At 48.0% G+C, this 26,718-nt stretch overlaps 1 long non-coding RNA gene across 1 annotated transcript in view; it reads left to right on the forward strand.

Annotated features, from left to right (window-relative positions):
- The window catches only part of LOC146893340 (uncharacterized), a 154,113-nt gene that overhangs the window by 63,780 nt on the left and 63,615 nt on the right, over positions 1 to 26,718 (forward strand). The gene's annotated exons all lie outside the window — the stretch shown is intronic.

Consider the following 26,718-nt stretch of genomic DNA (forward strand, 5'->3'; position numbering starts at 1 on the left):
ATGGTTGCTTTTTGGACAGATGTCCTTGTAACCAATTAGCCTTTTCTCTTGAGAAGGAGATCCTCCTGAGGTTTCTGGGAGGAATTCAAACTTTAAATGCCCTCTATCAGTCATTGTAGCGGACCACAGAGGCCCTGGGAGACAGCCAGCCCTCGCTCCTGGGGGATTGTTCTTACTGAGGGGGCAGAACTCATACCAGTGCCCTTGGGCTTCAAAGACATCACCCTATTGACTCAAAGATGTGGCCTTGACCAGAGTGACAAGATTGCAAACAGCAGAGTGAAGAAAATATCTCATGTGGCCGCTGTTTTCCTTCTAGAATAGTCTCCACTTCCTGATGCTTTTCATCAGCTCCATTGGGAGACTCTTAGTTTAGAGCTGTGTCCTGCTTTAAGAGGTTGTGTTGTGTATTAATTCAAGCTGAGCTTGGCATGGGAGAACATTCCCTCTGCCCAGTAGCTTGTTTTCCTTCTTCCCTTTTTTCCCTCTTTTCTTTTTATTTTCCTTTCTGCAGGCCAGAATGGCACAGAAGAATTCCCCAGCATGGGGCACAGCCCAGTGGCTCTAAACCCTCCCAGCCACCTCTTTTCCATCACCCAAGTATACAGATAGCGTTGGGCAGTGTTTCTAAGCATGGGCACAGAATGGCTTGCATGGAACAGGCATCTCTGAATAAAAGGGATGTACTCAGAGAGGAAGGCTGTGGTGTGCTGAACAGGTGCTGGTTCACGTTCATTTATAGCTACTTCTAGACAGGGGATCGTTTGACTTTTGCCCTTCTCCTTGCCTCCCCATGTCCTCCTCTGGGTCATTAAAAGAAAAAGAAAGGAGAGGAAAAAGTATGTTACTTTGCAGCCCGTCTCATGCTTTTGTCCTTCGCGCTGCCTGCGTTAACAGGGCAGGCTCGATGCTTCTGTCTACCTGGGAGTTTCGATAGACACCACAGAGAGATGGGAAGGAAATGAAACTCAGTAGGGGTAATTCCATGACTGAGATACCAAAACCCCAAAGATCTCCGTCTGCCAGTCCCAGAGAGGAGACCGTGTACCAGTTGGAGTCCACGAGAGTAGAAGTTTAATCTGTAGGCAGTGGTTTGCATCGATCAGTCTGGTTTGTGGGGGAAATGATTGTCCGAGAAGTCTATTAACTCTTTCTAGTTTATGCTGCTCTCCCGTGAGGAGCGAAGGGAGGGATGTCTCTTGTGCAAGGTGAATCTAGCATCGCCGTCTGCTGGGAAGGCAAATGGCTCCAGGCTTCCCGGAAGAGACAGCAGTAAAGTCAATGAGAAGAAGTAAACTGGGAGATGTATGTGTGGTACCATGAGTGATGGGTCGGGCACACACCCTGATGAGGAGTTTGTCTGTTTTGCATTTATGCTACACTAAGGAATGAAGGCAGAGGAAGTAGCAGTTAGGAGGAGAGGACCACCCATCCACAGAGTGTAGCATTAGGAAGTCGCTGGAAGTCATGCTATGTGTCTACAATGTTTTTTGACATGGAGACTTACCTTTGACACATGCTTCAGTGTGGTCTGCCTAAAAAGTGGGTGTCAGCTCCATTGAATCTCGAACTAGAGTGTGAGATAGGAAAACGAAATGGGCGGGGAGATTAGGTTTTGAATAAAATATGTAGCTTAATTCGACTGTAAAATTTATCTTTAAAAGCACTTTGTGTGTGCAGTATTTTGCATGCACCCATGTTTGTGTGCCACATGTGTATAGCCTGAGGAGGGTCCTCTGGAACTGGAGTTACAGGTGACTGTGAGCCACTATAAGTGGCCAGGAACTAAACCCTGCTCCTTAGCAAGGGCCGTCAGTGTGTTTAGCCACTGAGCCATCTGTCTGGCTCCTGTTTCTGTTAATTTCTTTGTTTGGGCAAATACGCTGTGGCTGGGTAAAAAGTTTGCATGAGCCAAAGGTTCATGCATAGGAACTTTTTAAAAATAATCTTTGCAGTTTTTCTTTTAATCCAAAGTTATTCCAGAATAAAACGTTAAAGAAAGAAAGGTGGCAAGCACTTCTCTCTGGGAAAGATTATTAAGAAAAGATTAACCATTGCCTATCGGTGCCCACCTTAGTTTTCTAGTTTATAAATGAGAATTATTCCACGTTAACAAAAGTCAAAGAAGTGAGTGGCTTTGGAAGAAGAATGTGGCACACAGAGGAGAATCTTGTGGTCCTTTAGTTCCTAGGACCCGGCTCCATCAGACTTCCTGGGTCTGTTAGAGTTAAGTCAACCCCTCTGGGTGCAGCCCAACAGGCCAGATAGACTGCGATTAAGAGCGTGGACTTTGGAATGAGTCAGAAAGGGCTGGTTAGAAGCGCTCACTTGCCAGCTGCATGGCCTTGGGCAGTCATTTTGTCTGTGGCTTATTTTCTTTTTTTTAAAAAAAAATCTGTAAAATGTGTTTAATGATCTCATAAGACTATTGCCAGAACTAAATGAGGCAATATAGTGCTTCATACATACGTAAGCTACGTAGGGGAAAGGCCTGCGACTTCTCTCTGTAGCAGAATCTGGGGTTTGACATGTCTTACTCGGAACGTAGTTTTTCTGGATCTGACAATGTGTAAGTTCTAGTTTTTGATAATTCCCTTAATACGTTTTTTTGGGGGGCATGTTACTGAATGCAGAGGATTTGAGAGTCATTGTTAGTCTATTTCAGTGCCTATATGGGCACTGTCCCACGTCCCATGCCCAAGTGATCTTCCTAGATTATGCCTGTGTAGACTGTTTTCCAAATTATACAGTTAAGGAAAATCCTTCAGAAGCGTTTGACTGTTTGTTCCCTGGGTCTTTGCACAGACACTGTTGATATCACAGGTTCTTGCTCCCCCCGTACTTCTGAGGACAGGAGGAGTCACTGAGTGTCCCTAAGGAGGGTGCTATTGTCATCAGATGGGAGCTCTTGCCATGAGCTCACCCCCTCAGCACAGCTGGTGCCCCCATGGTGAGAGCAGAATGCCTTGCAGGTGGACCTGGATCCCAGGCCACTTGTGTTCTGTCCCCAAGTAGGCCACACAGAGCCCATCTGTCGCTCTCTCTGAAATCCGTGTCCAGTGATTTTAGAACATTGGGCAGGAAAAAGCCCCATCTTTTCTCATCCACACTAACAAAACAAAACCCCAAACCAACATCAGAGGCCCCGAAGGCTTTGAACATACCATTTAAGAAAATGTTTATTTAATACTGGTTAAAAATATACTGCCTTACCTTCGGAGAAAAGAAACAATTAAATAACTTGGAGGGCTTCAAAGGTTTCCTCTCCCTCTGCTTTCCAGGAGGGGAAATATTTTTCAGAGTCATTTGAATATTAAAGAACTGGGCCCAGAAGCCCTGGCTGTCTGTGAAGGAGCTCAGCAAGTCAATCAAGTATCTTCATGGAAGTTCATTTTATACAATGAAACAGCAGGACCCTTTTGCTGCCACCTCTGAAGTCGTGGTCCTTCTCTCCTTTTTATTTACTTGTTTCTGGCCTGGCTGTGTGCTGAGGGACGTTTGTTTCTGATGCATGCACACTTAGCTCATCGCCATACTATTTAGCGTGAGTCCTTTTAGGGTCCCAAAGCCCTTGATCCCTTGGAACTGGGAGGTGTTGGTCAGAGTAAGTGAATGTCGATGGCCTTCCCCTGGGCTCCAAGGTGAATCTCTCCACCTGGTCCCAGCCCTGTGAGTGTCTCTGTCTCTTCACCCCTCACCCCTCACCCTCCTCGGCCTATATCCTCCAGGCTGGGTCAGTAGCCAGGACAATGCTCCTCACAGGACTCTTCCAAACTCTGTTTTGGATGCTCATTTATCCCTTCCATCCTTAATATTCCATCCTTTTTTATGTTTTTTTTTTCATCTCTCTGTGTGTGATACACACATGCTTGTGTTGTGTGCCTGCAGGTACACATGAGCGCCGATAGCTGGAGTCTCCTTCCATCTCTCTTCCCCTTTAACCCATAAATCAGGGGCTTTTCATCAGACCCTGAGCTCACTGATAAGGCTGGTCTCCCCGGTCAGCTAGCACTGGGGTTCCCCATTTCTGTCTTCTAAGACTGGAATTACAGGTGGGCACTTACCTCAGTTTTCAGGATCGGAACCCCAGGCCTTACGCGTGCAGAGCGAGTGCGTTCACCACCAACCCGTCCATCTCCCCAGCCTCCAGGATTCTAGTCTAGAAAGTTACAGACATGTAGAAAAGTGGAAGGAATTAGCATCTAGCACCCCCACCATGTAGATCCCACAAGCATCTTTTTCTTTTTAGTTCTGTAATATTGGCTCGCTCTGCCACTGACTCAGCCTGACCCCAGGCCCCTCTCTGTCCTTTCTCATTCATCCACTCTAAGCCTACGTGATCCCCTCCACATAACTTGCTTGTTTGCACCCACACACTGCTAGAACCCCAGAGTTGCCTACAGATGGTTTTAACGGTGAAATGTGTACCACCACGGGCCTCAGACCTCTGGTAACTACAGCCGACTCCACTAGCCTTGGAAGTTTCCATGTGTCCTTTCCCCTCCTGCTGACCTTACTCTTTGGATTTTTTTTTCCTGTCTAGATTAATTGTACTATTTATTCTAAGGGAATTTCATATCAATGGAGTCAAATCATAATACAATAGCCTCTACCCCGCCCACCATTTCACTTTCGTGGACTCTTGGGTCCATAGCAGTTTAAAAATGTTAAATGGAAATTTTCAAAAATAAATAATTCATAGGTTTGAATAACTTTGATTACGCTCTGGTATGATTTTCCATTTTATTATTAATTACTGTGGTTAGGATCTTACAAGTCTAATGAATACATTCAGCTGTGTCATAATTAGGCCTACGTAGGGGAAAGTGTGGGATAAATGAGTTTAACGCCACGTACAGTTTTGGTGTCTGCCCCAACCAGGCTCTTAGATTGTTCCGGCCTGTTTCGGATAGGGAGAGGATTGTATTTCTCTGTGGCTCTGGTTCACTCTGCAGGAAGCTGTTGAGACTCCATGCTGTTGCGCAGATCAGAGGGTGGCTCCTTCTATCTGCTGAGTCACGTTTTGTCTTATGACTTGACCTGTTTGCACGCCTGGGCTGCTTTGAATAAAATCATCACAAACATCATTGCACAGAACTTCTCGCGGACACGCGTGTGTTTGTGATCCTGGGGTAGGTAACCTGGGGCAGACCTGCTAGACGTTAGCGGAGCTGTGTGTCTGTCTTTATCAGAAGCTACCAGACCTCTCTGCAAAGCCCCCGCCCTGCTCTGCCCACCCACCAGCGATGCACAGGAGCTTCAGTTGCCACAGCCCCTGGTCACACATGGTGCCGCCGTCACTTAAAACTGGCAGTCACCGGCTACTGTGCTGGGGTATCCCATTGTGTCCTCCCTCTGTGCTGTGCGTGTTAGGTCTGACCCTGTGTGGACAGAGTGAAGCACGTGGTTGGAGGACAGATGTTCCGTATGGAATATTCTGAGTCAGGCTTGCTCTGGCTGGGCTTTAGAAACCTTGTCCAGAGCTGGGGAGATGATGGCTCAGTTGATGGAGTGTCTTGTAATCCAGGGCTAGGAACATGAAAACAAGGGACCCTTGGGAATCAGCGACTCAGCAGCTTAGCCTGAAAACCATCAGCCTCAGGATCTAGTGAGAAAGCCTGTCCTCTTGAGGAATGGCCCTGGAGGTTGACCTCTGGTTTCCACATGAATGTGCACCCACACACAATGCCTCCACCACACAAATAAATAAATAACACACACACACACACACACACACACACACTACATATTCTTTCTCTTAGAAAACTCGAGCTTCTTAGTTCCACTCCTTTCGCTCTGCATCTCCCCCCCCCCCCCCCCACCGCAGGGTAAATACCTTCTAGCAGGCCATTTCCAGTGACTGGCTCTATATGTCACTCTGAGACTTAGATCTGAATCTTGCTTTCCCTGTGACTCCTCAATCCCCTTCACCTGACTTAGTCTTGTGACCTGGGCCTCTCCTCCCTCACCTGGGTCTCCGTGTCCAGGAGAGTGAGACACACACCGTAGGCACTCAGGAAATGTTTGAATAAGGCACCTTGCTGTCTTTCACCTTTTACAAGTTGTTTTTTTTTAACTCGATACACTTTGTCTTGGCATCTGTGACTTACCTGGTACCACACAAGGAGTGCGGAGGGCACCTCGGAAGAAGACTTGGGGTCTGCCCTCTGGGAGGCCCATGTGTCAGAGAGAGGGCGTGGGCAGAAGTAGGTTGGCTTCTGGGTGTTACTGTGGGACAGGAGGGAACAGAGCCCACACCTGGCTCGGGGTCATGGTTGTCACCTTTCAGCTATGTGACCTGGCAGGTTACTGTTGTCCTCGGCTTTCCCGTCTGTGCAGTGGGACAGTAAAGAGTCCCACGTGCTGGGTGCGTGTGAAATTTGATCCTATGCCCAGTATATCGTGACCTCCAGGACGGAGAGCAGTTTTAAGCATTTGTGTTCTGAAGTACAATGTTGTTTTCTTAGATGGGGAGGGGGGATTGGGGGGCCTTTGGGCGGGGGGGGGGGGGAAACGACAGATCTTCTAGGGCAGAGACACGCCAAGTACTTGCCCAGCTCTTGAGCTGCCTTGCCTGAGTTCTGTGGGTTCTCCTTTCTTTCCTGACCTTTCCAAACTGGCTGCTGTGGATTGCATGGGCATGATAGATTGTGGAGGTTAGTGTAAGACTTTAATATGAAAAGTGTGAGTTCAGATACAGGGGTGTAGATGAAAGCCAGCGTCAACCTTGGGTGTCATTCCCCAGGTCATTCATTGGGGCCTGGGACACACAGATTAGGTTAGGCGGTCTATCCAGCTAGCATCGTGGGTTTGCCTGTCCCCACCTCCTTCCTGCTGAGATTGCAAGGGCTTGACTTTCCTAATGGGTTCTGGGGTTGAACTGAGGTCCTTCTAAGCCCTTTATAGACTGAGCTAGTTTTTTTATTTTTATTTTTTAAACAATTTGGAAAGGAAGTGTGAACTTTAGTGGATCCAGATCATTGCAGACAGGTTTTCCTAACTGGAGTTTTCCAGTAACATTGCAATACCTGAGAGTTTGCAAGGGTTTGCTGTCTCGCTTGGTCCTGCGGGGCTCACGCTGCCTGCGGTGCCTGGTCTCTTAGTGAAGAGTTTAGAAATGTTCCCCATACTCACCAGTGCCAAAACCATTGCCTATGTGACAGAGACAGTCAGAGAGGGAGCTGGCTTGTGGATGGGAGCCAGGTCACCCTGCTGTTCGCCCTGCCCTGGCTCCTTCCACTTTCCTGGGGCCTCCTTGGATTCTCCAAGCCAGTCCTCACTTCCCTCTAGGTTTGGGGAAGCAGAGAGCTGTTCTAAGGACTGAACCCGGTGTGGAGCCGAGAGCTGTTTGGATTCCCCACCCTGGCCTTCCCTCTAACACCCTCTGGATCCAAGGTTGAGTAAGAGATGTTGGCAAGAGTGGGGAAAGACAACTCAATTGTTTCAACTTGCAGAGAAGAGAGAGAGAGAGAGAGAGAGAGAGAGAGAGAGAGAGAGAGAGAGAGAGAGAGAGAGAGGGTGGGGAAGCCAGCAAATGGCCCTAACTCTAGAATGGCTCATGGGCTCAGTACCCGACACCCCACCCTGCCTGTTGAAAGTTCCATACCTGATGCAAAACCAGAAACAAACCACAAGCAAGTTGTCCCCTTGTCTGTACACACACGTGGAGTCTGAGACACTCTGAGAGCCAGTTGCTCAAATGAGTTCTCTGGGGCTGTGCTTCGCAGCCCCATTCTGGGGGTGATGGGGGGATGATGACTCTGTGTCCTGGGTCTGTTGTTGGGGGTTCTCAGGGAGAAGAAGGGGGGGCAGCCGGGTCAAAGCCAGGTTCATTGCACAATCTCTCACGCATCTTGGTCCCTCATAGGAGGTTTCTCTTCAGTGCCTCCGAGAACAGCTCCTGCGCTGCTTCCTGGACTCTGAGTGTGGTAGCTGCAGTCCCCAGCATGCAGGAGAGGATCTCCAGTAAGTCCCGCAGGCTTCATTCCTATGCAGGACAGGTAGGCTGCAGGCTCTAACACGCCGCCAGCCTGGCTCCGTGGAGGCCTCGGCACCAGGGGAAATTTAAAAAAAAAAAATGCCAGCAAGAAGGAGGGAGTGAACAAGCGAGAGAGGGATTATTTTGTTTCGACGTGTTTGAAAGCGGGATCTGTGGCCAGTTGGGCTTTTCTTCCCCCCCTCTTCCCCCACCCCCCTTGTTTACACAGTCTGTTCAGAGACACACTCGGGCCTGTTTGGATTGGGTGTTTACTCCGGAGACGGGCCAAGCATCTCAGCGCTGTGCGTTGGCACTGCCACCTCGGCGGCACCAGGAGGCCCAGCTGGTCACAAGACCTCACGGGGCCTCCTCACTCCCTATTTATCCTCCTTTTACCTCCTCTCCCCTTTCTGCTGCTGATGCTCAACAGCCTCGGGCAGCTGGGGAGTACGGTTGCCCTACCTAGTACTTGCCTTTTCAAAGGAGGGCATTTCCCATGCGAAGACGGGAGTGGAAAGTCTATCAACAAGCTTGGGGTGCAGACCCGGAGACTGAGATTTCCTTAGCAGGCTCTGGGGTCCCTGAGGGCCTGGGCTGGAACTGGCAATATATGGAATCAAGCCAAGTTGGGGAAGGCAAGCAGAAATTTACATAGGGCCGTTCTGCAGGGGATGCTGAGCATCCCTTAGGGAGGTGGAGTAGGGCAGAGCCAGCCAACAGTAGGCTATGCCAACACTATGCTATGCATCCCTAGGGAAACTTGTTTCAAATGTGAGTCCTCAGGCTCACAGGATCCTCCCTTGGCTGTTGCTTGAGTGGGGTGATGTTTGAGACCCTCAGCTCTGATCCTGCGTTTTACGATGGGAGTTAGTTTTCTGGACCCCTTACTGTGCCTTGAGATACCTTCGGACAACATGATTCTGTTAGTGCCTTTGGAGAATATTAGAAAATGTAAGACCCTCTTGGAAACTTATTGGCTGTGCTTGCTGGCGGATCCTTTCTGTGGCGTTGTTCTTCAAGAACTTCATTTGATGTAAATTAACTCAATGTTTCCCAAAGTCGTCTCAGGACATCTCCTACAGTCCCCTGCCACACTTGCCCTAGGAGCACACATTAAGTCTCTAGGCTAGGCTTTATTTTAGATCCGGAACACAGTAAGATGTGGGCCCTGGAGCTAAACTAACTGGGTTCTAATTGAGTCCAGCACCTTACGGTGAGTGTTACTTTGGACAAGCTATGTGGTTGCCCCATGCCTCTGTTTCTTGCTCCATAAAATGAGAATAATACTAGCATTTACTAGAGAGGGCTGTGATGAAGTTTTTATCATTGATAGTTCAGGAAACAGATGATTCCACCCCCCCTTTTTTGTAACTACTGTCTAGTTTTTCATTCTTTCTAAATCTTCCCATCACAGTCACGGCCTCCCACGTATTCTGCATGTATAATCCCTAGCCTAGCCATTGGTCAGAATCATCCACAGACTGCTTTGAACAAGTTACCCATAGTTCCATGCCAGCTGAAGTTACTGTAAGAGTCGCCATCCAGTGGCGAGGCCTGGGGGCTGCATTTTGACATGCTCCCTGGATGATTTCATCACCAGCTCCCTGACCAGAGGTAGCTGGAGAGCCATGGCTGGAACTCTAGGCCTCTAAAGCCGTCGAGGTCCTGCCGAGGTTATTGTGCTGCGTGCAAGCTCAACATCAATGGGGAGGCCCCTCTCTGACCCAGGGCTCAGACTTGAGTGACAAAACCTTCCTCTAGCTGTCCTCACTCCCCTTGTCTGTTAAAAGACAAAGCGTGGTCCCTGGGCCAAGGATGGCAGCACTTACATTTGGGTGCTTGTTATGATGCAGTCTCTGGTGTCACAGTCTCTGAATCTGTGTTCTGCCAAGGTCCCCAAGAGATTCCTATGAAGCCAAAGGACGGCCTCTCTCTCGAGGAACTTGAAAATCAAGTTGGTGGTGGCAACTGCAGAACCCTTCCTCCTGGATAGGAAGAGAGATGCTGAGCAGGGTGCATTGGCCCCAGTGTCACACAGTAACCGGTTCTTATCCATCCACACTGGATGGGAGGAAATGAACCTCAGGAGACCTAGGAATTCTAGTCATGTTTGTAAGGACATCTCCAAATGCAGAAGCTTATGTGTCCTTGGGACAGCCTGTAGGAATCATTGAGCTTGCATGGCCCTCTTTAGAGTCCATCAATATCAAATCGTTCACCAAGCATCCTGATGACTGTTTACTTAGCTATCAGCTGTGAGCCAAGCACAGTACCCCTAGGTTGTGGGTGGCAGTTGTCAGTGTCCCTATCATTCCAAGGCTGTTCTTTCCCTGATGCTTCTCTCCGTGCAGTTCCCTAGTAGGGTCGTTTGACTTACTACCCTGCTTCTAAATCTCCTCCAGACTTAGGCCTTGGACTGTCTCCGGGAGCCACCGCTATAGCAGATGGTCACAATAAGTGTGTGCTTCATTTCCGGACACTTGGCTGAAGCCGGACTCCCCTTTGTGATGCGGTTGCCACTTTCTAGATGGCAGCCCTTACTTTCCCGTTCACTCTTGCTTTTTCTCGGTTGTTTCTATCACACGCGATTACGTTCCCCACCTTGCACTTCGTTCTATCACCACTGCAAGTCTGATTATCAGGCTGCCCTGCAAGGCGAGGTTCAGCCCTCCCTTCTTCCTCTGGCTCTTACCATGGCCTCCCACCCAGTCCAGCACAAGAAAGGGTATTGAGAGGGAACTGGCAGGGCTTGGTGGCTATTTCCGATACCGCTACTTCATGGAGGCTCTTACTCATGCCTGGCTTGTTAAGGGAACTTCTCACCGACTGCTTGCCCCACCTACCCTCCTGTGGCCTGCCTGCTCCCGAAATCGCCACTTCCATCTTCCCTGTAGCCAATGCCCAGGGATTCCTGCCAGTTACACGACAGGGAGATGCGACTTCCTTGTATCTGGAACAGCGATTCTCAACCTCCCTAATGCTACAGCCACTTAATACAGTTCCTCATGTTGTGGTGAGCCCCCCTTCCCCCGCAACCATAAAATTTCATTGCTACTTCATAACTGTAATTTTGCTACTGCTATGGATCATAATGTAAATATCTGATATGCAGGATAGCTCATATGAGCCTACAGGGGTCGACAGGTTGAGAACCGCTGGTCTAGATGGAAGCCCTCCTTAACTCCTCCTGGTCTGCACGATCTGAGGCCAGGGTGGCCTCAGCCCCTCTACAATTTGCTGCTCCTCCTCAGCTCTGCACCTTTGGGTCTTCTGTCCCTTTGTTCTTCTTTTTCTCCTACTGATGAGACTCAGTTTGAGCTTTGAGCTCCTACTCCCTCCTTGGAGTCTTCTTCGGATACATGTCATGATAATATTACTGGGCTCAACTCTTTGACCTTATATACTATTTATTAGACACTTGAGGCTTCTCTTGGCTGGACTGAGTCTCTTTCTTTGAAGAACTCTCTTTCTCCCTCTCTCCCCATCTCTCATTTCTAAGCACTTCCCTAGGAAGCTGAGTCTGGTGTTTCAGCTGTGGGTGTTGTATCTTAAATGTATATGCTCTGCTGGGGAGGGACTATTAAGCATAATATTATTATTATGCTTGAGCTACAGATCTGGTTTTTACACATTGACGTTTTTTTCTTGTGGCACTGGAGTTGGAGATCACGAATCATTATGCATCCCAGCTAATGCTGTCCCACCAAACCACACGCTAGTCTAGTCCTTGCCCGAAGGACTGACCAGGAAGCAGTCTACACAACACTCTCACCAGCTTCGAAACTGCAGTGTGGAGGTTTGGGGATGACCGGGCCTCTAGAGGTAGACTATCTGGAGTGCAGGTCTTGGTGAAACACTGGGGTCCTGCCTGGCTCAACCACAGGTCATCTGTCCGTGTACTGTCACAACTCACCATGCCCCCACCTGTCTCCACGTCCTCACTGAAGCCCTTTGAGGTGAACTCAGTAGCCTCTTGGACAGTTCCTTAACTACCCAAGACTCTTCGTCGAACCTTCCAAGACTGTCCTAAGAACACAGGGATTCCTGATGTTAGGGATCTGGTGTACAGCTCATGATGTTTATTGAGCACTTATGGTATTCATTTATTGAATGCTTGCTGGAGTCACCAGATGATGGGCTGCCCCCGTGGGTGAAGTCGGCACCCTGAGTTTCAGAGCTTTGCATCTCCTCTCTCTTCTCTTTCTGCTGCCCTATGCGCCAGTGGCCTTCTCCCCTTCGCATCCGGGTTTCCTTTCTGTGGGAACATCTGCCTCTGCCCGTCTGCTGAGTGGGGGGGGGGGGGAGCAGTGTGGCTGTCTGCTGCTTTTCTTCCAGGACCCATGAGGTGTACACATCTGTTTCAGGAACTACAGGATTTTTGCCCCAGTTGTATCCAGATACAGAGAGTCAGCTAGAAAATCCTCTGTGGGTGAGGAGGCTAAGGGAAAAAGCCAATGCAGATTTATTCCCTTGCGTGTTTGCTGCTAGGTTGTTCTGACTGGGCAACTGTCTGAACTGGTGCATGCATGCATGCATGCATGCATGCATGTTTGTGTGCATAGGGATACGTGTGAGGCGTGTGTGTGTGTGTGTGTGTGTGTGTGTGTGTGAGTGTGAAAGCAGAGGGAATGAAGGCCGGGTAGGGAGATGTTCTTCTAGCTGAGCTGTTAGGAAGCAGAAGTTAGATGTCCACCCCATCCATGCCCTGGCAATCAGCTTAGTCTAACACAGTTGGGGAGCCAGCTGATTGGAAGCCACGTGCATCACAGGTAAGCCATCCATAACTTCTTTATTGTCTAAGCTGTCTTCTAATTACTTGGCTGGTCTAGGTGAAGGGAGTCCATCATTCTGCCGTGTGTGGGGGGACCAAGCCATAACTTACAATAATTATAGGACACATCATTGCCAGACGTAAAGAAAAGAGCACAAGATTGGGATTTCTTCAAGCCGGAGGTACCCTGTCTGTGGTGCTTATGACTTTAAGAGCCTTGCCTTTCATGATGACTGTGTCGGGCTGTAGATGTGGAAGGGTTCACTCATGTGAGGAGGGAGCTGGGGTCTGGTCTCTTGCTCTCTGTAGCTGGTGATCCTTTATTTGCATTTCTGTATGCCCTGTGCTGCATAGAAGTCCTCTCTTGTAAGTCTCAAATTCTAGGCCTTTTTAGGCGAGCGGTCGTTAGCTAGTGGCTTATGAGTTAGAAGTAACCTATGCTTGTGTTTTGGTTGGCTAATAACAGTCAGTGTTTCACATTTTTTTTTTAAAACAGAGTTTGAGTTTATTAAAAGACATTCTTTTAGGGTAGATCTTAAGCGCAGGGGTTAGCAGAAGGAGAGGCACTGGCGCGGGGGTGGGAAGTAAGAAGTGCTCAGGTGTGAGTAAGGGCATCTCTAGGGACAGACGCCCCGGTGTCTCACCTCCTGCAGTCAGCCACCAATATTGCATTTTGCAATAGATCATTAAAAAGTCCAGTTTCCCAGCTTCTCCCGAAAAGTCAGAAAATCTGGCAACAATGAGTTTCTCTTTCCCCATATGGCAAAAATCAGCAGGCTGAGAAATAAATGTCTCCTTAAGACAGGACATTCGCCCTCAATTTATTCAACTCCTCCCTGCTCCCCATCCCTACTTTCTATGGCTGGGCCTCAGTCTGGGTTAGCTGATTTCTGGCCCCCAGGCATCGAGGACCATGATCCTGACTTGAGTGTGACCTCTCCCCTCTCACAGGCTGCGAGTGTGGTATGTGGGTGTATGGGGGAAGACGGGGTGCATAACTGCGGTTTACCTACGGCCATTGTTTCTGGGAAGAACTGAGTTTCTGCTGCTGGGTCAGAGGTCAAGAGTTCAGAAGTCTTATTCCAGCTGTGCCCTTGACGTTCAAAGTGACCGGCCAGCAATCATTTAGCCCAGGTCAAACTGTTTGCAAAATGCCAAATGTCTAGGTCTTCCTAATACATCTGGCGGGGAATTGGTTTAGGACAGGGAAACACCGCCTCCACACGAAGGTAGGTTTGCCTACCCATGTTCTCCTTCTGGTCCCACCTCTCACATCCTACACCTGGCTGCTCAGCTAAGAATTTTTCCTAACGGACCTGGTTACTTTGGAAAACTTTTTGCTCGTGTCTCCCAAGGTTGATGCGGCTGAGCCTCCAAACCTGGTTTCTTTGCTCTTGCAGGATGCTACATTGCTGGAGCTGGTTAAATAATAAACCCCAGAAAACACCTAGCCTAGAGCTGGGAAGATGATATGCTCAGATGGGTGCTTGACTGGCAAGCATGAGAAACCCCACCCCCTCACTCCCAGCCAATCACCAGAACCCATGGAAAAAACAAAAACAAAAATGAGACGAAAAGAAAAATGAGCAAAACACTAGTGTGATGCACACCTGTGATCTCAAGCATTGGGGAGGCGGAGACAGGTGAATCCCTGGGGCTCCACCAATTGGCCTGCTAGCCTAGCCAATTGGTGACATCTTGGTCAATGAGAGACCTGTCTTATAAAACAGGGTGGAAGGCTGATGAGGAATAATACCCTAGGATGACCTCTGACCTCCACATGCACACACACACATTTTGCAGACTCACTCATATTTCCCTAAAATACATGCTCTAGAATGTTCATAGTATTCTTTTTGTAGTAGCCCCAGTTAAAAATTGCCACCCATAGTGGGATGGATGAAAATAACCCTAGTGTGTTTATTCACTGCAAAATGCTATATAGCAATAGAAACAAAGATGTTACAGTTGCATGCAAAGATGTCACAGCTGCATGCAAAGCTGCACACCACCCAAGCAGATGAATGACCTGAGGGTGACGTTGCTTCGAGTGGCAAGTAACTCCTGGGAAGCTCCTGGGTCAGATGAGCCCATGTTATATGTTATATATGTTAGCACACATACGTTTCAGAACTGGCAACGGTGATCTGGGATGTCAGAAGTGAGAACGGTGACTGCATATGGCGGGTGATGGCGACAGCGAGGAGGAGATGGGCTTGAGGGAGCATTGGAAGTGGATCTAGTCTTGTATGAGTTCTGTTTGCGCCGTTTTTATTTTTTGAAAATTCAGTAAGTTCTTGTCTCATGAAATATGCATTTTCCATTGTAGAGTTTATTGCAATAAAATATTCAAGTTAATAAAGGGAAAACAACAACAACAACAACAACAAAACCCACTGAAGGAGCTTAGCATATGGAGATTCTGGGTTCCAGGGCTGGGAGGTCTGGACAGAATCCACATTCATCTGGCTTTGTATTCATGCAACAGAAGCCACCTATGGCTAATTAAGCTGGAAGTGAGGCTGTAGAAATCAGCTGGCACAGCTCAACATTTCTGGTAGAGTAAGAAAACGAGACTTGGAGGCCCTGCAAGTAGGGACTCTGTCGAGCTGGTCAGGAGATGATGTTGCTTTTCCTGTTGGACATGGCCATCTCAGCCTACCTGACTGACCCTGGGTGTAGGAGACCATGCTAGACCCTCTGACTCTCCAGTCAGAATATTGCTCCTCCCACTCACTGCTGTTATTCAAGCTGGAATGCTTAGCTGTGATGTTTGTAATAGCCTCAAATTAGAAGGTCTGCCGCTATCCCACACTTGATCACTTGGGGCTTCTGTTACTTTGTGTTGCTGTTTCAGGCTCAAAGTTGGGCACAGCCATGGCCTTCTGGGAGAGTCTGGGTCTGGTCCTCTGTTCTAGCTGCAAGAGAGTCTGGCACTAGAAAGACTTTTAGTTTTCACACCCAGTAATGGAGTCAGTTCTGTTTCAGAAAATAAGACACCCCCCCCATTCATGTGATCAGCAGGTGTCCACAAGAAACAGGATCTGCCCAGTAATGGCTGACTGTTCTTCTGCCTGCTGATAGATAGAAAAGCTTGCGGCTAAACATGTTCTCTTTGCTACATCCTAAACATTCACAACCAGCAAAGAAGGGCAAATCTAGGGGCTGAGGAATTGGCTCTGTCAGTACAGTACCACACAAGGATGAGCTCTCCACCACCCACATGAAAAGCAAGGCCTGGTGGAGCCTTCCTGTAACCACAGCCCTGGGGAGAGAGAGACTGGAGGATTCCTGTGCCTCACTGGCCAGCCATACCTGCTAAAAAGACCTTTTCTTAAAAAACAGGAAGATACCTGACACTGACTTTTGGACTTCCACATGCATGTGTATACATGTGCATGTGTGCATACACACAGACAAGAAAACATGTACACATCTAGGCACACATGAACCCCAGGGTGCATGCATATGACCCAGCCACCGAGAGGCAGGATGGGAGAGAAGTTTGCGATGTGAAATGTGTACCAACATTTCTCTCCCAGATTCTAGGGCCAGGCTCCAGGTCAGTGTGGTCAGCCTGGGAAAATGATGTCAGCAGGGTTGCTCTGCCTCTCCACCCACTGCAGGAATTGCTGTGCTTGCCTGATCACATTTCTTCTTGTTTTTAAACATAAATATATGTATCCTCAAATTTATCCATAGTGGAAAAATAATTTTTTTTCCTGTGTCCATAACCGATCTCCTTTTTAATTGAACCAATGTGGTTCATTTTAATGAAGTGTGGCTGCTGCTTCTTCTGGCTCCTGAACCGGATTCCTTGGGAATCGTTTTCCTCATCTAGAAGCTGAAGATGATAAGGCTGGTGAGGGAATCCGGAGTGACGAGGCACAGTTGACCATAAGTGCTTCCATGAACTGCTAGTTCGAGTTAGCCGCGGTGCCAAATGGACTAGTGATCCGCGCCCTCGGGACTTCGGCGATAAAATGAGATAATGCATTAAAGCACTTAGCACGGAGCACAGGCTGCGGCCAACACCCCATCAATTATAATAACAATAGCGCTTATTATTTGCAGATCCGTGGCGCTCTGATCTTAACTGCAGTGGTGGCTGATGGGCTGGCAGAGAGTGTAACTCCATCTTGCCCCCTGTTCACCCCACGCCAGCTGAAGACATTATACAGATGAGGAAACCTAGGTCTTAAGAAGCTAAAAGACGGGGCAATGGCGTAAGGGAGCCACATTGGCTGGGTATTCCCAGGGGCATTGCTTTGATAACCCCATCTAAGCGGGCCGTGGGGGCTGAGAGCGTTTGTCTTCAGTGTCAGTAAATGCCTTCAGCCGACACTAATTTGACGTTTTCTCATTTAAGGTCCAAGTATTGAAACTGCTCATGTCCCGATCAGTTCTCTGGTGGCTCTGCTGAGTCTTTCTGACCAGCTAACGCTGGGAGAATCACCTGGTTAGGCTCTCTCATCTGCCGAGCCAGCTCCGGTGTCTGGAGATTGGCTAAGCGGGCTGTGCTGGCAGATCACGATGGCCTGCAGTGTGGGAGCCTGCCGATCTTTGACTGTAGTTATAAACAGGATGGAAGGCAGGGGGCTTAGGAAACACCATGTGTTGTCCATCTTCCTCCATGTCCCCTCCCTCAGTCTCGCCCTGTTGCTGAGGCTGCCCTTCATACAGCCTGGTAGGAGCGTAACCTCCTAGTTCCCGGCATGGGCCCTGGGACAGGAAGATGCCCAACTGTAAGAAAAGACTTTGCCAGCGATGTACTTACACCTGAGCCGGTCCCAGCGGGGAAAGCGATGGGCCTGCAAGAGGTTAAAACTTGCCCCTGTGTTTACTTTTGTTGGCTGCCACACTGCATAATAATCTGTCAGCACGTCAGGTGCGGATTTATTTGTGCATTAAAAATGGCCTAGAGCAGGCGGATGCAGACACTCTCCAGCATGCTGGAAAATCAATGTGCCTGCAGCTCAGAAACAGCCGCTCCAAATATTTCACCCTTTTTAATAAGTGCATTTAATTAAAGTCATAGAACGTTTTTTATTATGTTTGAAAAAAAAAAAAAAACCTTTCCCCTTGCTGAAGCAGAACGTGCGCCTTGGAGCACAAAGGAAGCCTTCCCCTCGTGCTTAGCCCTGAAAATGGAAAAAGCCCAGCAACGGCTGTGTGTCGCTGGCTCTTGGCAGGCTGACTCAAAGAAGACATCGTGTGGGTTTGACTGGGAGGAAGGTGACAGTGTGGGCCTGAGAGGAGTGGCGCTGAGCGGCAAGGAGACAGGCTTCGGATGCTTGGTCGGGTGAGCTCTGCAGCTCATCAGATCGACAGAGTTTGCGTCCCTAAGTTCATTTAGAAAAAGGCACTGGTCGCTGTACGGGGGAGGCTGTGTGTCAGACCCCTGGAGTCAGAGTGTCCCCCTAAAGGCAGGGACATGGACTAAATGATCTCCCAAGACCTGACCTTCCAGTGATAGCTGGGGCTGAGGAGAGAGGGCCACTTCCAGTTGACAGAGCAGGGGTTTCTTGAGCTCTTTAGACCTCTCTTCCCACCCCGGCTTGGGAAGTCTCTCAATGAGCCGAGACAAAGTTTGGCTCCTAGGTGGTGACAGCTGGGCCCTGCAGACACACTCCGCCTATGCCAGCAGATTAGGAAACACGTCAGGATGAGGGTGGCCTGGAGTAGACCTGTGGTGCTGAGCGTGGGGACCCACACTTGGTGAGGTGGCATGGGGCTCCGGGGGGGGGAGGGGGGAGGGCGGAATGTGTGCACAGCAGGGCAGAAGTGGCGCCACTGAGAAAGGGGCTGGGGGCAACCACAGCATACCAGGCCTGGTGACTCGAGGCCTGCTAATTATGCAGCCCAAGGGAGTCATGCTGGCCTGCCAGAGCTGCCCAGAGAGGTGGCATGGAAAACCTCATAAGGGGGTCTGTGTGTGCTTCGGGTCTGACCAGGAAATCGCCTCCAGGTCCTGGAGGCTGGGACTGAGGGGCCCAAGGCTGGATGCTGGGGCTGCTTGCTTGTCAACAGCAGCGGTTTGCATGACTCCTGGAGGCCCTCCGTCTGAGCAGGAGAGGACACGGATTGCAGGGTGTCTCCCCCTGCTAGGCGAGGTCTCTGGAGCATCTGAAGTCTCGGGTGCTCATTCCAGAAATTTTTCAGAGCCAGCCTTCTCCTCCTTTAGGATTCTGGTTCCCACTGCTCCCCTGGGCATGCTCATTAGCGTCTCTTTATGGCTGTAGAAACAGAATCCCAGAATTAGTTCGCTCGGGCCACCCAGAGAGAGCAAGGTGACCAAAGACCAAGCAGGCTTTAAAGGTTTTTAAGGAATATTCTTAGCATCTTCTAATGACGCGGGAGCACTGCTGTTAATGACGCTTGTCCCTGCTCACAAAAGGTAAACAAATTCAAGTTTCTCTTCAATATTCTTTTTGAAGCCCAGAGGCCTGGCTCCCGGACCAGGCTAGGTTTTATCGCTTTCACACCTTCCCTGTGGCTTTTCTTTAGCATGTTAATTGAAACGATCATACATACATAGTTGTTTGAGACTCTGGCAACTCTTTGGCTGTTCAAAAGGAAGTTACTTCCATTTTTAGGAACCCAGGTTATTATAAACTTCAGCTCAAGATAAGTTTTAAATGTGGGTCTTTGCACTGTAGCAGTCAATGTGAAATGTAGGAGGTGGTTAATTGCTACACTTGGGTATATGTGCATGTTCATATGTGTCTGCTCAGGTGGGAGGTGTTTGAGAGAAAGAGAGAGAGAGAGAGAGAGAGAGAGAGACTGACTGTGTGAGAGAGAGTTCTGTGTGTGTGTGTGAGAGAGATGTCTGTGTGTGTTTGTGATGTGTGTGTAGTTTGTGTGTATTATTTCCCATGTCTTTTATTGTCTGTTTCCCCATACTTGAGGACCATCTTGTGAATCTTTTCCTCCCATTGTTTCTCTTCTATGATGGCAATTCTCTAATATGGAGACTTTTTTTTACTACCCTTCTAAGTTACTAGTGCCACCCCCCCAAAAAAACATTTTTATATGCTGGTCATTACTACAAATCTTTATTTAATTAGAAATTAGAACTAAGTATTAAGAACTCTGCATTCATTCATTCATTTTGAAATGCCAATAATAAGACTAACATTTTTATGACACTAATATTTTTGTGACAAATCAATAATTTTCTGAAACTAAAAATTTGTTCGTTAGCCAGGAATCGTTTAAAAGATTTTTGTCGGGCTCTGTATTGTTTGACTCTGTATTGTCTGGCTTATTAGGAAGTAGTGGATCTTTGATCTGCTTCTACCTCATACCTGCAGATTGATAGATGGTAGGACTTTTTTTTTTCTTTTTAAAGACGGGGTTTCGTGTTCAGATTTGTTATGTTGCTATGGATGACTTCGAACCTCCGATCTCCTGTTGGGATTTTAGGCATGATCCACCACACCCAGTTTATGCAGGGCTGTTGGCAAATCCTGAGCTGGGTGCACACTAGACCAAGATTCTACTGGATTTGGCTATGTCCACATATGAATTGGAAACTATTATCATGGATTTTCTTGTTCTTACCCCATCCATATCATTCGATCACCATTGCCTATCGAGTGAACCTTCTACCTGTGCCAGTTTCTGAAACACCGTCTCCCGGCCATCCGACAAGTCTTTGTACCCTACATTATGCAGGTCTTCCAAACGTCGGCACCTTCTGCTTCACAGTGCCAGCCCCTACCCTGTTCTTTAACACTATCCAAAAGTGCCCTAGTAGAGCAAAGCTGAGATGCTCACGGTGATGGGCACGAGTTATCTGAAAGTCTAAGTCTTGACTGAAGTTCAGACTGTGTCGGTAGTCAAAATTCCTCTTTCTCTTAAATACCAGGCATTCTTAACTCATTATGGGAAAGTGTCTCCCAGATACCCCAAGTACGAGCATCCGTAGTTTATCTATTCGAGCATTCGTAGTTTATCTATTTTCTTTAGGTAAAAGTGGCATTCAATGAAACAAATTGTAACTGGTTTTGATGACAACCATCCTTGAGTGTTTTTCTTACCAACAAAACGTTATATCCCACTGGGCACAAGCAATGCCTTATGAATGCTTCTCGTTCTGCCATTCACTGTATTAAACGCATGTCTTTTCATGAGACTATTCAGGGTCATACTCAAGCACCAAGACCATGAGATTAACAATGGGAATGATATCAACAAACACAATCGTAGGTTAGAGTATCTGTATGTTCGTATATGCATACGTATATGTAGGGGTGAATCTGTGGCATAGTATTTGGGGCTCACTACTCTAGTCGTAGTAAAGTGTTGGTGGTGATACCTGCCACTGCTTGTGCACAGTAAGTGTAAATGTGAATGCAGGGCAAAGGGCAAGCCACATGATATATATGGTGGTTTGAACGAGAATGGCCCCATAGGCTCATATATTTGAGTGATTGGTCCCCAGTTGGCAGAACTATTTGGGAAGGAGTAGGAGGTATGGCCTTGTTGGAGAAGGTATAGCACTGGAATTGGACTTTGAAGGTTCAAAAGCCTGCGCCATTCGAAAACTCATTCCCTCACACAGCGATCCACCTGCATCTGCCTCCTGAGTGCTGGGATTGACGGTGTACCACCATGGCCTGGCTTCCGCCTCTCGCTAAACATTTAACACAATCCCACATGGGAATGAAAAACAGTTCAGTGATTTTTAAGCCCCTAGAGAGTCTTGCTTTTCCTAGCCTGAGAATGCAGCTGTCTTTACAGTTGCTGCTCTTTCTGGTTGTCATGTCAGGTACTGAGCCGATCCCGTGAAGATAGGATGAGCAATGGAGTTGGCTGCGTGAGGTCATCTCTTCTGGAAGCTGAAGATGTGGTGACAGCTTCTGTGTAGGGGACATCCCGCCCACGAGGACTGGGTTCAGTTTGTTCTTTTCTCCATCTTCCGAGGGAAGAGTCTCCTAGTCACACAAGGGCGAATCAGGAATTCTGAGTGACGGGCTTGAGAAACTGCTGCGTCCTGAATTGCTTTCTGAATGGATGTGGACCGAAATGCAAATAATAGCTTTGGCTTTCTTTAGTGAGACAAAGTTTCTTGAGAACCTTCAAATTCTCTTGCTGCTCTCCATTTTTCCTCCTATGAAGATTGCCTGCCTCAGCATCTTTGAGACGCCTGCTCATTATACCCGCCTTAAAGAGCCCTGTGATGACGCTGTCCAGATAAAACCTGGAACCTAGTAAAGAGGAAAGCTCCCGGTATGCCTTCATGGAGTCCGGAACCTTCTCTAGTCCAGCTGCCCATTGACCAAAGGGTATGGTTTCTGGTTTTGTCTCAGTTGCTGTGATAAAACACTCTAACCAAAGCAACTTGAGGATGAAAGGGGTTCCTTGCTTACACTTCCAGGTCACAGTTCGTCATTGAGGGAAGGCAGGGCAGAAAGTTGAATTGGGAACTTGAAGCGGGAACTATGGAGGAATACTGTTTCTTGGTTAGCTCGCTCACCGGCTCATACTTAGCTAGCTTTATTATACAGTGCAGGACCCCCTGCCAAAGGAGTGGTGTAGCCCACAGTGGACTAGTCCTTCCTGCATCAATCAGGAGAGTCAAGACCATCCTGCACAGATGTACCCATAAACTAGCATGACAAAGGCATTTACTCAGTTGAGACTCCTTTCTCCAGGTTCTTCTAGGTCTGCATCCAGTTGGTAGTACTGACTACGACAGTGCAGTTCTACTGTGTGGAAGGCGTGCTGGTCTGGAGAGTCTAATAGAGGAGGTCCTCCTAGATCTGTGTGCCACTAGGCTGTCAGCGTCCTCAGGCATGCGGGAACATTCCAGGCCTCAGTGCTGGCTATCCACCTGCAGACACTGTCTTCCCAGTGTTCCAGCCTTCATCTGCTCATCTCCACAGCCACAGCATCCTGTCCATCTCCACTCTGCCCTCCATCCACTGGGGACCACAGTCTGCATTTCCTTGAAGAGAGTGCTAGCAATGGGAGATAGAAAAAAAGCAAAACACTTGTTAGAAATTTAGGGACATTTTAGGCAATTGTTTTATTTATTTATTGAGAGTGTAGGGATTTCCCTATGGAGAAAAATTCCCATTTTCCCCCGAAGACAAATCCTAATAAGTTTCTAACTCACAGGGTCACCAGTGTGTGTGTGAGAGTCCTCGCTAGGCCAGGGAGATTTTACTTGCAAAGTACACTCAAGAATTAGAATATAATATTCTTGACTTTCTCTTTTTTTTAACATAAGGAGTTATGATTTTATTCATCTCATTAAATAATCTTAAGAACCAATTTGTGCTACGTACTTGCCTTATGGGAGTTTTGACAATAGATAAGAATGTACCTCTTAATATGTTCAAATGGAAGCCAAAGCTAATTAATTATCAGGATACAAATAAATACATAGTTTGGGATCAGTGAGGCTGTGGCGGGCAAACACAGGCCGAGGAGATGCTATAGGGGTATATAGGTTAGATATACAGGGAGTTAAAGATGGATATTTTCAGGGGGTTGTTGGGAATCATTTGAGGGGTGACATCTAGACAGAACAGTCAACAATTCAAGTCTGGGCTCCATATTTTTTTATAACAAAGGTATCTAAATGGTAACACGGTTGACTGAGGTGGGGTTGAACGAGTTTATAAACAGAGTACTCTGCTAACTAACGTATCAACTCCTCTTAGCAACTAAAGGCAGCGAGAGTCTATTCTCCTACAGTTCCAGATGCCAGAAGTCCAAACCAAGATATTGAGAAGCCTATGCTGTCTCCATGGGCTCCAGGAAGGATCTGTCCCTGCTGCCTCCAGAATTTGCTGGCTCTGCTTTCTGCCTACATCTTCATGTGGTCTTCTCTGTGAGTCTGTTTCCTCTTCTCTCTCTGAGTAGGACACCTGCCACTGTATTTAGGGCAAACTTGGGTGATTCAGGATATTCACCTGGAGACTGAATTTCATTTACAAAGACTCTTCTTTTAAATAAAGATGTGGCCCCAGGTTATGATTTGGGGGCTGCCATGCGACTTAGCAAAAATGGATTCTGGAAGAATCACTTGAATAGCTGTTTGTAAATCAAACTCAAAGATGTTCCTTGAGGGGGGTAAAGGTTCTCTTTCTCTACAGCCACATGACTGATGTGTAGCTCTTCTCAGGGGTGGGGCATGGGCAGCCATGAGCCCTCCTGAGCTGCCCGGGGCACTGTAGTAGGTTTGGTTGACTTGATTGCTGTCACATAAAATCACCAAGTAGCTTGGTGGCACTGCCAGCTCAGACAGCTCCTGGGTAGATTTTACAGTGGCAATTTCAGGAGGGTCACAGCATTACAGTGCAGGGCCGTGGGTCGTCGTGGGAACAGCTCGTAAAGAGATGGCAGTTCTAGACTTGGGAAATTGAGAAAGCACAGTCGAGGCCAGAGGAATGGAGTAGCGACGCTGTTAGAGCTGACTGAGGAGGAGCAAGGCTAGCTTTCCCTGGATATTTCGTAAGCGTGTGATGAGCAGTCCTGGTGGAGGCAGGAGACTGGAAAGCTTCAGAAGGCAGCACCTTGGGAAACTGAGACCTCAGCCTAAGAGGAAGTTTTATTGCCTTGAGCGGCCCTCTCTTTGGAGAGTTGTGAGGTGCACAGGGACTCTGAGGTACCTCCTGTGGGGAACCCGCCTCCAGAGGGTGGCCACTCTGCATGGAGACTTTATTGTTTAGTCTCTTTCTCGGCCATGTTTTATGTCAGAGGAAGGCAGTGGGGAGCAGCAGGCCAGCATACCCTGAGCCTGCCTGAGTTGGGGGTGATGTTTGCTCAATTCTGTACACCCCAGCTGTTGCTCCAGGTGCTAAGTTAGACACACAGTAATTAGTTGGGCTAATTTATTTAATCATGTTGGTACTGTTCTTCTTCTCCGGGTTGTTCTTCTTGCCCTGATCCTTCAGGTTTTCCTGGATCCACTCCCAGGTGTGTTTGTTGGACTGTGGTGTTGAGGGAAGATGGATCCTCCTTGATGCCAGAGATTACAGCAAGCTCCAGCTTGGCTTTGGGAAGTGGGGGCATGCCCGTTGTTCGTGTTCTAGGTCAGAGTTTCTCAAACTGGCCACTAGTAACACTGGAAGTCAGGGAGCTCTTGGTATTTTGGGGGGTGGGTAGGCAGGAGCTTTCTGTGTATTATGGGATGTTTACCAGCATTCCTGACTTCCACTAGATGCCAGAAGTGCCCCTGCCTCTGGTTATGACAACCAAAATGATCTTCAGAGACTTTAAGAGAAGATGCCTTTTGGAGGCTCCAAGCTGCCCCTGTGGGGAATCCCTTCAGATCATAACACTGACCAATGATTTATTTTATTGGCACATGTAAGCTAAAGAATATTCTTCAGAAATCCATGCAAGGAGTTAGGGAGATGGCTTGGTGTATAAAATGCTTGTTGTACAAGTGTGAGGACCAGACTGTGGATCTCCAGCACCCATATGAAAGCTAGGCAGGGTACGCTGGGGGTGTGTAGCTAGTCAGAAACCCTGGGCTGATTAGTCAGCCAATCAGCTGAGCTTTTAGTGCAGTGAGTAACCCTGTCTTAAAAATAAGGTGGAGAGCTGTAGAAAGCTCCCGGAAGTCAACCCCTGACCTCCACGTGTGCCCATCCCCACGCTCTCATACATACAGACCCCGTGCAGTGGTTTTTGGTAATGACTGACCTTTGCCAACCTCTCACATTTCTCTCTTCTCAACCTGCCCTAATGGGAAACCCTAGGCCAGGGCAAGGGCTGTCTTGGAGTGCAGAACTTGTAAGCCTAGCGAGGGTTTTCCTACTAGAGAAGTCAATATTGTGTCAGACAAGGAAGTAAGAAAGCCGTGCTGTATAGCAGCAGGCGGCAGGGTTAGAGCCATTAGGAAGACATGATGAACCAGAAAAGCTACTTCTGAGTAGGTGGAGGCCAAGCTTCATGAACTACAGAATGGAACCAGTCCAACATGGCCGCAGTCTGGGGGAGGGCATTGTTGTCTCTGTTGTTGGATCCCCCGCTCTCTGAGCCATGTAGGGTCCAAGGTTCTGACTCATGTGGGGGTTTCCCACAGAAGTTAACTTAGGGTTTGTGTGTGTGTGTGTGTGTGTGTGTGTGTGTGTGTGTGTGCAGGGCATCTAGACTGTTTAGCAAATGAAGGCAGGTTGCTAGAATCCTGGGAGGAGCCCAGATAGTCTAGGAGGTTCTTCAGGGAGGAGAGACGGCAGGTGGTGCAGAATAGCTACGGTGAACTCAGCTTACAGCAGCCTGAGAAATGAAATACTTGTTCAACTTCCTGATGGCCTTGTTCAAAGGAGAAAAACTGCTCAGAAGATGTTCTAGGCCAGTCTGGGCTGCAGGGGGCGTTAGCAGGCCAGTCAGGCTGCTAGAAAGATTCTGTCTCAAAAAATAAATAAATAATAAATAAATAAACAACAACAAAGATTAAAAATAAGGAAGAGAAAGGAAAGGAATGGAACCCGTGTTGGTAATAATTTTTACCCAATTATCTTATATTTATTTATTTGCTTGTGTGTTAGGTCATGGGGTGGGCAAACACGTAACTGTGTGTGGAAGTTAGAAGACAACTTGCAGGAACAGGCTTTTTTCCTTTCTGGGGTTCAAACTCAGGGTGTCAGGCTTGATGGTAAACGCCTTTATCCACCCATTCATCTCACGGGCCCTGAAACCAGTTTTAATAACTGCGTTTGTACATAAAGTCCAGCATATCCCCATTTGTTTGAGTCTTCCCAGACAATCCATATGAAAGTTGTTAGTGAGCTAATATGCATTTTTTCGCGAGTCTGGGGCTTGCACTGTGCGCCCTACTTTCTCACACATCACTGCTCAGCACAACCCTCCTTGAGCCTTCTTCCCTGGACAGTGGGGGTCAAGAGAGGAGGGTGAGGTGAGTACATTGTGGAGGGAGACATTGCTTAGGGAGGAGCAATACAAAATAAACAGGACAAGGTCCCTCCCCTGCAACACCACACACACA

Source organism: Myodes glareolus, chromosome 9 (assembly GCF_982192425.1).
Source record: "Myodes glareolus chromosome 9, mMyoGla1.1, whole genome shotgun sequence".
Classification (NCBI taxonomy): domain Eukaryota; kingdom Metazoa; phylum Chordata; class Mammalia; order Rodentia; family Cricetidae; genus Myodes; species Myodes glareolus.